The sequence below is a fragment of the Jaculus jaculus genome, chromosome 2 (genome assembly GCF_020740685.1).
Source record: "Jaculus jaculus isolate mJacJac1 chromosome 2, mJacJac1.mat.Y.cur, whole genome shotgun sequence".
In the NCBI taxonomy this organism is placed as follows: domain Eukaryota; kingdom Metazoa; phylum Chordata; class Mammalia; order Rodentia; family Dipodidae; genus Jaculus; species Jaculus jaculus.
Genome location: NC_059103.1, coordinates 138,738,022 through 138,751,282, shown reverse-complemented (window position 1 = coordinate 138,751,282; position 13,261 = coordinate 138,738,022). Strand labels below are relative to the sequence as shown.

Below are 13,261 nucleotides of genomic sequence, written 5' to 3'. Positions count from 1 at the left end.
CTGAATTAGGCTCCCCAGCACTCACAGGCAAGCCAGACATGACATCGAGCGTCTTCAATTCCAGTGCTGGGGAGACAGAGACAGACCAATCCCTTGGGCTTGCTGGCCAGCTACTCTAGTTGAATCAGGTAGCTCTGGATTCAGTGAAAGATTCATCTTTAAAAAAAATAAGGTGGAGGGGCTGAAGAGATGGCTTAGCAATTAAAGCATTTGCCTGCAAAGCCAAAGGACTTCTGTTCAATTCCCCAGGACCCATGTTAGCCAGATGCACAAGGGGGCGCATTCGCAGTGGCTGGAGGCCTAACGTGTCCATTCTCTCTCTCTCTCTCTCTCTCTCTCTCTCAAATAAATAATAAAATAGTTTAAAAAAAACTAAGGCAGAGAGCTATTGAGGATGACCCTCAACATCAACCTTTGGCTTCCATATACACCTACACACAGGTGTACCCATATACATATACACACCCACACAAGAAGCTATATGCCGGCAGGAAAGATGAAAAAGATAGATGAACTATAAAATCTATACGTTTTAAAATTTTGCTAACATTATAGTTTAAATGTATTAGCTGACTAATAATTCCAAGGCCATGTCAATGACCTAAAATATAAATAAATCAAATGAGAAATGGAAGAAAACACAAATATACTGAGATAATAGAAATTAAAGGAAGTAGATATGAGGTATGGAGGCCTCTGAGGAAAGACCATGACAGTGCAAATGAGAAACTCATGAGAAACAGAAAGGATTCCCTAACTGAAGAGATGCTCAGAGCATCAGGCTGAGAAGTCAGAATTACAAAAATGCCCATGGCCAAACACATCCCTATAAGATGCTGTGACCTCAACGATGAACATAAAACCATGAAATGTTTCAAAAGGAAGAGAGTAAAAGAAGAATCTGGCTGATTTCAAACTCTCATCTGAACACTGATGTTAAAACCAGTGAGGCACCGCTTTCAGCTATGCAGCCAAGCGAGTGGAAAACTGCTCTCAGAGCTGTAGAAACCTGTCCTGTTGGACATCAGAGGTTGGGAAAAGAAATCAAAGAGCTCATCTTCCTCACACACTACTTGAATAAAAGAGGTTTCTTTGTGGCAGTCATACTCTTTAAAGATTAAAAAAAAAAGAAGAAGAAGAATCAGATACAAATACAATGAGAATCTTAAAATCAAAGGAAAAAGTCAGTCAAGTGCTGGCTGCACAGGCTTTTAATCCCAGTGCTGGGGGAGGTGGAGGAAGGAAGACCCCGGAGTCTACTGGCCTGAATGGGTTTAGTGAAAGACCTTGTCTCAAAAAAATAAGATGACAAGCAACTGAGTAAGACACACAGTGCTAACCTCTGGCCTGTATATGCAAGCACATACCTACATGCTCATGTGAACCTGCACAAATATGCACACAAACACACACGCACAAACACACTGTCTCAGAATAAAAAGGCAACAGCATATGGATCCACACATCATATATATAATAGACTTACCTTAGTAGGAGTTGTGATTACTTTTCAGGTTCTATAGAGGTAACAGCTTGTGTACTTTCCAGCCAGGAAGGAGGAGCAGTACTTTCATGGGCACCCCTGATCTGGCCTGCAGGGCTTCCTACTCTGGAACAGCTCTGGCTTCTGGCTCCTGCTTGATCTTACAATACCTGACTGACCCTCATCATGTTGCACCCCAGAAGGCCTCTATACACATCACCCCACATTCCAGTCCACCGAGCAAAGTGGTCCTTTGGAAGGGTGCCACCATCATAATAACCATGTTAAGAGCATTGTGTCCCAGCAGAGCCACTGACAGAGTGGGAGCTGATAACTTCCCAGGCCCCATATTCACTCCTTTGACTCCTAAGAGGGTATCACGCCTTCTATCTCTGCCAGTGTGAAGGCAAGGCAACAGACACAAAAGCACCATGTTCATTTCTCACAGGGCCAAGTCTATAGCTGTCAATAATGGGCAACCTCATTCAGAGGCTTCGGGTCTGATGTGTCTTCCTGACTGTGAGCATACACTCGCTGTATGTCTGCTTTCTCCACAGCCTCTGTGTACTAAAGGGTCCATTTTTTTTCAAGATTCACTGGGCACTAATTAAAAAAAAAAAAAAAAAGAACTATTCCTATTGACTTTGTTGAAAATTTTCACTGTCATTAGAGTGGATCAAGATTGACCTTGGGGACTCATTCTAATGCATATAGTCTCTAGCACTGTAATTCGTAGGAACTCTTGCTCCAAACAGTGATGAGAAGTTACAGGACAGCAATAGCAGAGCACCCCATCAGGAGTGGGGACTCTGGGGTGGGAGGGACCCTGAGGGAGTGGACAGCTGGGAGGTTGAGGAAGATGGACCTGGCTGAAGGACTGCTAAGAGCCAAGTCAGAGTCTGCCCAGCATCAGCCAATTCCCTGTGGAGAAACTGCCTTTTATAGCAAAAGAATTCAAATACAGGGTGACTATTTCAAGAGTATCTGAAACTCTTCCAAAGAAATATGAAATTTCTTGGATAAGAAAACTGGGTTTTGTAGATGAAATCTCATGGCCCAGAAAAAAAAAAAAAAACTTTATTATTATTTGAGAAAGTTAATGCATACAACATGAGATTTGAGGTATTTATGTGTGATGAAATGGCTACTACAAGCCAAGTAAATGTCCACCATCTCAATGAGTTACCTTTGTTATATGTGCAGTTCTTATCAACAAATAAAAAACAGGGAATGGAGAGATGCCTTGGCAGTTAAGGTGGTTATCTCTAAAGCCCGAGGACCCATGTTCAGTTCCCCAGTATCCATCTAAGCCAGATGCACAAGATGGCACATGCATCTGGAGTTCATTTGCACTCGCTACAGGCTCTGATGTGCCCATTTCTCCCCCTCCCTCTTTTTCAAATAAATAAAATATTAAAATAAACAAAACAATATTTTATGATAACATCACTGAGTTTTCAAAATATTATTTCCATATACAATAGCTTGGTTTTTTATCACTGTGCAATTACACATTCCTTCCAAGCTTAATTAGCCTACATATATCAGAAATGTAAATGGGATAGTACTAACTTATATTATTCATCACTTTGACCCTGAGAACTTTAATAAGCTTTATTTATGAATATCTGGTGGGCTCCAAAATGAGCTAAAGATTATAAGTTAAAGTGACTATAGAATAATCATCAAACATAATGTTGTATTTTATCATCCTGCTTCACATTTGTTAAATTGCTTTAGTTGTGATACATAGATTTTACTGAGAAGAGACATCATGAATTAAAAAAATAAGCTAACAGAAACCAATACAAAAAAATATACAGGAAGAGTTAACAGGAGAAAATGGCTCTGAAACAATGAGCATAATTTGGCAATACATTTCAAAAATTCAAAAGTGCATTATGATTCACTATTCTAAAATTATAACATAAAAGAACATTTATTGAATGGCATTATCATTAAGATTAGAAACAACCTAAGGGTCTATTGAAGATTTTAGCTAAAAATCTCACTATATCTGCATATTTGTAATATTTTATTAGGCTTTATTATTCTTACATAAATCTTTCTACAAGTTAAGTTGTAAAATAAAATAAAACACTAGAACTGAGAAAATGGCTTAATGGATAAAACATTTGTCATGAAAACTTGAGGATCTGAGTTCAAAACCCCAGTATGCACATAAGATGTCAGGCATTGTGATTTGTGCCTGTAATGCCCAGCCCTGTGGAGGTAGAGATAGAAGGATCTCTGGAGCTTGCTAGCTAGCTTGCCTAGCCACATCAGTGAGCTCTGGGTTCAGTGAGAGATCATGTCTCAGATAAGGTGGACAGTGAGAAAAACATCTGATATCCTCCTATGGCTGTCACACATATATGGACACACACGTATGTGTAAATGTATACACATACACATTCATGTACAACACACACACACACACAGAGACAAGAAAAAAGTCCTTCACTTTTTATTCTTTAGGTTTGTGATTTTTTTTTTTTTTTTGAGAATTGTGCAACAAAGTGGAAGTTGGGAGCCAAGTTAGAGAAATATTTCTAAACCTCTAAGTATTGGAAGAAGAAATGTTTGGCACCAAAAGGGAGATAGTTTCAATGCAAAAGCATTAGTGATAGGAACAAGGGGGTCACTAGGCTGAGTGACCCTAAAAATGATCTTCTCCCACTTTTCTACTTAACAAATAAGGAGACTGAAGGTACTGAACATAAATAGACTCACCTGTGTTTCCAAATTGTTGAGTTGTGCTACATTGGTAAAAAGCAAGATCCACTGTTGATTCCTTATGATGGGTGATTACTGGTGACTAGTTAATTCATCAGTAAGAGTTTTGGAAATGTGACTTAAAAGCATGATGTCAAATTCAGTCACTAGGCCTTCAAATGTCTTAAAAATTATTTGCTGAGACGGGTGTGGTAGCGCACGCCTTTAATCCCAGCACTCGGGAGGCAGAGGTAGGAGGATTGCCATGAATTTGAGGCCACCCTGAGACTCTATAGTGAATTCCAGGTCAGCCTGGGCCAGAGTGAGATGCTACCACGAAAAACAAAAAAACAAAACAAAACAATCATTTGCTGAGCCATGAGAAAGAATGATCAACGGGCACAGGGCTTGAGGAAAAAATATACTAAAAAAGGCTTTAAGTAAAGTGATTTGCTTGCTTAAATGTTACAAAATATCCCAAGGTATGGGTACAGTTATGGATAAGCACAATAGCTGCTTAACTTTTGATTGACTCCTTAGGAAAAGATTCAGGATAAAACATGATGCTCTTTTACATGAAAGATACCCTGAAGTGTAACTGGTACTCTTTTATGCCATCCTCCAGGTTCTGAAAGAACTTGTCCTATCATTAAACACTTGGGATAGAATGTGGCTGTAAGGTTTATATCTCACATCAAACTCTATTACAGACCCTTGAAGATGCTCCAGTTTCTCACTTGATCTTTACTAACCCTTCTTTGCCTCCATTATATAATTATATTGTTAGCCTAATGAGCTGGGAAAACAGATGTTATTGTTAACTACTGTTCCTCTAACAGACCATAAGCTTTTATACCACCAGGACTTGGGCTCATATATGCCACTATATTCTTCACAGCTCATACTGATGATTCACATACTGATCATATCAGAATCTAATTTTATTTTTTCCTAAGAAAGCATGGGACAGAACATGCCTTTCGTCATCAAGGATTTTGCAGTCAGTATTTTGCCAATGGTTTTCAATAGTAACATAATATCTCCATCCCAACTCTTCAGAATCTTAAATTACCAGCCAGAACATGGGTAGGAAACAGGTTGGATTCAGAGGACAACAGACATGAACACAGTATTTTGCTACCTTCCCACAGTAAAGTTACATGTCAGGGAAAATGCTATGTTCTGTTTTTCATTTGTACCTGAGAATGTTCCAGTGCTGACTCCTGAGCTCACACTAAAGTAACTGAACTCTGTGCTGAGTTACAAAAGCCTCCATACCTTTTCAGCATACTTGCCACCAAGGGACATTCTACTCCTTGACACGATATGCATAAATTCACATTGTTGATTAACTTTTGATATTTTCCCCTAAATCTCCCTGACTCTGCTCAAATATGTTATTTCAAGTCCAAAAGTATTTGACTTTCAAAAGTTGAGTAGCAGGCTGGAGAGTTAGCTTAGTGTTAAGGCACTTGCCTGCAAAGCCAAAGGACCCAGGTTCGATTCCCCAGCACCCATGTAAAGCCAGATCACAAGCTGGTGCATGTGTCTGAAGTTCCTTTGCAGTAGCTAATGGCCCTGACATGTCCATTATCTCTATTCTTACCCCCATCTCATTAAAAAAAAAAAAAAAAAAAAAGTTGAATAATGCTTGGAGGGATGACTCAGCGGTTAAGGTGCTCACTACAACCTACAGTTACTTGGGTTCAATTCTTCAATATCTATGTAAAGCCAGATGCATAAAGTGTAACATGCATCTGCAGTTCATTTGTAGTGGCTGGTGGCCTGGCACACCCATTCTCTCTGCATATCTATCTCTGTGTCTCCCAACTTGCAAATAAATTTTAAAATATATATATTTTTTTAAAAAAAATAAGTATACAAAATATGATAAGTAGTCCCAGGATTGTTGAATTTTCAAAAATATTTTTAATATAGTTAATATGTCCTTCTGCATAGTAACAACCGACTTCTCTTTTAGCACTTACAATCAAAGAAATGCAGGCTTGAGCAGTTGTATGAAAGGCACCATAACTACTACAGGCCACTAGGTGGCAATAGCAGAGATGCCAGTTTTTTTTGGGTTTTTTTTTTTTTTTTTTTTTGGTTTTTGTTTTAGTACTAAATTGAGATAATTGCCATAATTTAAAATGAGAAAAAAAGGCTTATTGTGAAGCACATGCATTTACCATTAATTATGAGGTTATAAGCTCAGAAACAAAGTTACTTTGGACCACACTTTACCCTTAGAAAATCAGACAATAGGGGCTGGGGAGACAGCTCAGGCAATTAAGAATATTTCCCACTCAAGCTTGATGGCTTGAGAGGCCCCCAGACCAGTAAGTTCCATTTCCCAGCACACACACAAACAGCTGAGTGTGGCCCCACATGTTAGCGACCCCAGTTCTGTGGAGAGCAGAGACCATAGACACTGAGCTCACCAAAACCCAAAACAGCAAGTTCAGGAATCACAGGGAAACTGTCCTGAAAAAACAGGTGCATAAATGATGAAGGGAGAACACCTGAGATCCGCCTCTAGACTACACACATACACAGCACACATGCATCTGTATATACATGTGCATGCACCACACACACCACACCATACCACACATTCTACACACATGCATATGCAAGAAAAGCAAGCAATACTTGCCAGAAATACCATATCTCTCCTCTCAACTTTTCTACCCATAGCATTAGTCTATTTTTTTTTTAGCTGAGACATTATTATTTGAACATATTTACAGACTACAATACAATAATTCAACAATATATATAAGGTATATTGTCAAGTTAGTGCAATTAACACTTCAATCTTCTCAAATGGCTATCATTACTCTGGGTTGAGAAACTCTGCATTCTTTTCCCACTTATTCAATATGATTAATTAATACAGATTATATTACTCTTTTGTAAATTAGAAGGCTAGAATGAATTGATCCAACTAACTATATTTTGGTAACTTTATCTGACATCTCTATTCCTTCTGCCCTCTTTTTAATATATAAATATATATATATGGAAATTTATTTATTTATTTGACAGAAAGAGAGAAAGAATGGGCCATGCTAGGGCCTCCAGCCATTGCAAATGAATTCCAGATGTGTGTGCCCCTTATGCATCTGGCTAACATGGGTCCTAGGGAATCAAACCTGGGTCCTTTGGCTTTGTAGGCAAATAAATGCCTTAACAACTAAGCCATCCCTCCAGCCCTCTGCTCATTTTATACTTTATACGTTTTAGTCTATATTTTAGTCTATAACATGTGAGATCAACTATTTTTAGCTTTGATAAATGAGTGAGAACAAATGATACTTGTTTTTTTCTGTCTGATTTATTTCACTTAACATTAGGCCCTGCAGTTCTATCCATATACTCAAATTTTATTCTTTTTCATGGCATGTATACATACATACACACACACACACACACACACACACACACACACACATAGGGTGTGTCACATTTTCTTTATGTTTTTCCATAGATAGGCTGTTTCCTTATCTTTTCTATTGTAGATAGTATTGCAATACACATGGGAGTTTGGGTATGACTTGATATGATAGTTCATTTTATTGCATATATATTCAGTTTTGAAGTAGTTGGATCATATTGTAGGTATATTCCCAGGATTGTTTTCAATGCCCATACTCTTTCCCCTAATGACAGCGCCAATTTGTATTCCCATAGTATATGAAAGTGCCCCTTTCGCTGTATCCTCAACAGCATTGATGTCTGACTTTTTGTAACAGGTATTCTAACTAGAGTGAAATGATATTCTGTCTTTGTTTTAATGTGCATTTCCTTATTTTTAGCAATATTAAGAATTTCTCACACACGGGGTGGCCCATGGCATATCCTTGACTGTTCTGTGATCAGATCCCATGGAAGATATGGAACACATTTCATAACTCAGGCAGAAAGTTAGTCAGTCCTCCAGAGTCAGTCTGCACCAGCATCTGTCCCCTAGACTGCTGTAGTGACCTCCTGATAGGTGTCATTACTTGTTGCCTGTCAGTCCAGTTTTCAGAAAGACAAGAGTATACTTCTGACAATCTTTGTTTCCTTTTTCATTTCCCTCCATTTGCTTCAGAATAAAGTCCAAGTTCCTAGAGACAACTGGATGAACCTGGATGGGCCCTTTGTTAAATCCTCAAATTTCATCTCTTGTCTCTTCTCATGCTCAAGCTATACAGTGAGATAGCTAATTTCTTTTGGAAAACCTTGTTCCAAGGTGACCTTTTCTTTGCCTTTGTCAAAATGAGCATTCTTGCCCCCATGTCAGGCTTACACAGCCTGGCCATGGGTTACAGCTTCCCACTGTTACTGCAGTCCAGAGAGTATTTCCTTGGGTGCAAAAGTCCCTCTCCAATTCCCAATGGTTCACTAATGTGAACACGGTCCCATGCTTTATCCCATAAAAATATGGAAAATTGGTGTGATGTTATTATTTCACACTTATCTCCTGCAACCATGATCATGTCTACAGGTGGAATGCACCCATTCTCCAAGTTTTTATATTTTATCAAGTCATCTCAGCATAGCCAACATCTCCTGTGACATAAGGAATGAGATGCAAACTGTGTCTAATTTTAGACAATCTAGACTTGACTAACCACCTCTGGAACACTGGGATTCAACTCATGTTATTCCCAAAAAACTGTCCAGATTCATGACATGCACTAAATGCTGAGGTATGCATTCATTTCAATATCACCAGCCCCAAATAGTTGGCTAAAAACATGAATGACAACATATTACAAGTGAAATGAAGTCCTCACTGATGAAATAAACAAAATAAGAAAGCGATGTGGTTCTTAAATACATTCACTGATAGGATATTCTTGAGCTTTTCCCAAAACTTATTAGCTTATTTCCTAAAGCCAAGAACATGATGTTACCACTTTTCATAATCATAATAACCCACAAAAGAACATAAGACTAAAATCTCTATAATACATATACTTCTAAAACCAAGAATCAACTAAGAATGACCTGGGTCATTTTCCTTTCAGGTGGACACCCAGGCTGACTTTTTTTTTTAGGTCAGGTCTCACTCTGGTCCAGGCTGATCTGGAATTCACTATATAGTCTCACGGTGGCCTCAAACTCATGGCGATCCTCCCACCTCTGCCTCCCGAGTACTGGGATTAAAGGTGCATACACCACACCTGACTTCATGCTAACAATTTTTATACATTTAGTTTGGATATTCTGGTATCAAGCATAAGTGGGATAGAATGTAATCTGAAAGAAAAATCCTTTGCAATATATGCAAATAGGTTGAAAAGTAAGAAAGTAATTGTGGTAAAACATTACTTCTCATACTTGGGGAAAATATATAGAAACTTACAAAGAAAAAGGTAGTGAACATTATTACATACATAAGTCAATATTAATGTACATTATTTTTAGTTTTTTAACCATAAACAAAGTAGAACATTTGCTAAAGAACGTATCTTCCATGCTTTCAAGTAAAAATGAGAACTTGTGAAAAATAGGATATAAAGAAAAAGATAGAATACTTTATAATATTTAATGTTACAGGGATAAGTTGTTTTCTATATATAAATTAGAAAAATAAATACAAGATGTATTAAAAAGCCTAGAGTAAAGGGGCTATTTATGGAAAATACCAAAGAAAATCTTTATGACCTCACAAAAAGAAAATATTTTATAGATTAGAAACCAAAATCTTGTCAAAAGACAATAAAAAAAAAAAAAAACTGGGGCTGGGGAGATAGTTCGGAACTATGAACTGTGCATGCACGAGGACCTGTGTTTGATCCCCAAAACCTCCATCAAAAGCTTGTTATAGCCACTGCTCTTACTGCTAGCCTGACAGCCAGATCCAGGATGATAGTGGCAGACATGGGGATCAATCAAAACCTATCAAAGCAGAAATCCAGAGGCTATAAAGGTCTCAACACTAAATGATTGTCAACAGATGTGCTATGGTCCAGGGAACATTGCAGAAAAGGGAGCGGAAAGATTGTAAGAGCCACAGAGAGGGTAAGAATACCCTGAAACACGCTTCCCCCACACCACTCCATAGGGACCGACTGAGGCCTTCATGACCTCACAGTGAATCCCATAATTCCACTGAGGAGAGCCCTAGGGAACCGGGAGCAGGTGCAAGGGCATACAAAGAGTCTAATCTTTTAACAATAAATTTTCAAGCTAGTTATGTAGCTGGAGAGATGGCTCGGTGACTCAAGGCAGTTGCATGCAAAGCTTGACAGCCCAGGTTCAATTCCCTAGTATCCACATAAAGCCTGTCGCATAAAGTGTCACATGCATCTGGAGTCTCCCCCCACAACCCCTCCCCAGTGGCAAGAGGCCCATATTCTCTTTATTCTCTCATTCCTTATTCTTCCTCCCTCTCTCAAATGACCATATAAAACAATTTTTTATTAACAAAGCTAGTTATGGCCACATATACCTGCGACCCCAGTATTGAAGGGTGTGCAAATAGGATGATCAGCAGGAATCCCTGGTTGGCCAGCCAGCTGAAAAACAGAGATATCTAGGTTCAATGAGAGACACCATCTCAGAAAGTAAGGTGGAAGAGTAACAGCGAAAGACACTCAATGGTTTTGTCTGTCCTCCATGTGTGTGCATGGGGTGTACACATATGCACATACACATGCATACACCACACACACATACACAAAAGAATAAAAAATAAAGTTGGAAAAACCCTCACCTTGATGTTATATGGTATTTTTTCTTTTTCCTCTGGCATTATATGAAGCCATCTTGAGGTAAAGAATGCTTTATCCCTAGTTATGGCAACTTTGGAGAGGAACAGTACAGTGATGCACAGTCTATAGTAATAATAATAGAGCTATATTGACAACTCCCTAGTAGATGGAGAAGTGGAGGGTCACAAACCCTCACCTGGGATTGCAGAAAGTGTTATCACCTTCCCTTCCCCACCCCCATCTGCAAGTAATCTTGGGAAAAGGTAGGTTATACAAAGGGTAGAAGCTTAACTGGGACCGGGACTCCATGATGCACTTTCCATGAGGTCACCACCCAGGATGGGATGGTGACAAGAGATAGAAATTGGTTAGGCAGTATAGGGGGTGGCAATACCCCAAAATGAATAGGTTTCTCTTGGCTTAATGTGGGAATTGTCCTTGGGCCTGTAGAAGAAAATCTAAGTATTTTCACTTTGTATAGGTCAGAAATGTCAGAAGATCTGGCCTTTCCTTATCCCTCTCCCTTAAGAAGTACTTCCACTCCCTCTAAGAAGGCCCTTCCTAATGAATTAAGATTCTGAGATTTCTCTTTTCTAAATTCCTGACCCAGATGCATAGCATCAGAATTAGACTGGCTAAACCAGTTGCCCCATCCACGGGGCTCATGAAAACCCCCAACGTGAACCTCAAGATGGACTTCTCAAACACCTCTTGCCTCTCTGGGAAGGACCTCTAGCCATTTCCTCTTATGTTCTGGGTTACTCAAACCCCCCTTGCCTCCTTGGGCAAGAGCCATGCCTTCCTTCCTTTCCCTTAAGCTCCCTTTTTCTTAAAGCTCTCCCTCCTTAAATCTATAAGCTACAATAAAATCTTTCTGAACCTTATCCTCTGCTCTGTGGATTATACTCTTCGAATTCAAAAGACAAGAATCTGGGACGCCCCCTCCCCCCCCCACAAACTATTGGTGCACTGGTGTATATTGGTACACTGGCAGAGGGACCACGAAATTCCTGTATCAGTGGGACATTTTGCTGATGTAGCTGCCCCTGAGTCATCCAAGCTCCTGTAAGTAACCCCTCTCCCAATAAACTCATTAGTTCTCCAAAGCTGAATTGTGGTGCAATCATACTTGGCTATGTCATCTGAGCTCTATCTTGGGTGAATAGACATGTGCTTATGTCTTCCTAGGAAGTTTCCTGTGACACTGAAAAGGATTTAATTTTCAGGATTTAATTTCCCTTAGAGTCTTTTTTTTTTTTTTTTTTTACCAATGAAAACATCTAAAATTTCATGAGTGAAAATATGCATAAGCCATTTAGTATTGAACCATGTTTTTCATTAATTTTTCCTAGTTTTCTTTGTTTGGCATGTGGTAGGAGTATACTTTTCTGGCTCTTTAAACTGGTTTCTACACCATTTGCTTTGTCTAATGAAATGTTTGTAGAAATGATGACGTCGTTCTTGCCACAGCCTGTAATATTGGTATATTCTTGATTCTCTGCCATGGGGGCTGGATTTGCTTCAGAATATGAAGAGTTCGGAGTGAAGATGTTAGAGACCAGACCTTTCCCCTGACCCAGATGTATGTGGAGTATGACAAACTTTGCGGCTTAAATTGTTAAGACTTTATGGTAGGTTTTTACCTGTCCCTTGGATAACAAAATGAGCATCAAACTAAATCTTCATAACAAGTGACAGAAACCTAACTCAAAGCTAATTAGGAAAAAAAGAGAAAATTATTCAATAGGGCCAAATGGTATAAGAAGAAAGACCTTTCATTAATGGTTACCTCTCTGAGTACGATGGACTTTGTGTTTGTAAACAAGGCAGAAGATCCGGACACCAGTATTAGAGTTCAACCTTGGGCTTCAAGATGGTAAAGAAAACATTCCTGTTTGTAATATGAAATTGAAAATTTTTGTCACAGGACTCTGGTTGTCCCAAGCTCAAGCTGGCTTCCTGTTTATAAGTTATTGTGGTACAATCTTTCTATAGCTATAATAATACCTGTTACTTTGGTTTTCAAAAGAGCTAATGAAATAACCCACGTGAACACTGACTTCATTCTATACATAAGTTACATCTCTCAGTAGTCTGGTCGGTGGTAAAGTTTTCTGTATATACATGAACATGACATAGTACCCAGTTATTTAATCAAACATCAAGCTATGATGAACACAAACAGTTGGTTGATTTTAGGTAAAGTGTATTACCATTTATAATGCAAGTGAACCTCACCAATCAGTCAAAGGCCTGAAGAGTAAAAATTAAGAAGAAATTTTGTTCCCAGAAAGCAGCACTACAGCCTTTCTATAGATCTGGTCTACAAACTTGCACTTAAGACTTCTGACTGTTT

General features: G+C 38.8%; 1 protein-coding gene across 9 annotated transcripts in view; it reads right to left on the bottom strand.

Annotated features, from left to right (window-relative positions):
- C2H8orf34 (chromosome 2 C8orf34 homolog) overlaps nt 1-13,261 on the bottom strand; it is a 420,783-nt gene that overhangs the window by 367,333 nt on the left and 40,189 nt on the right. The gene's annotated exons all lie outside the window — the stretch shown is intronic.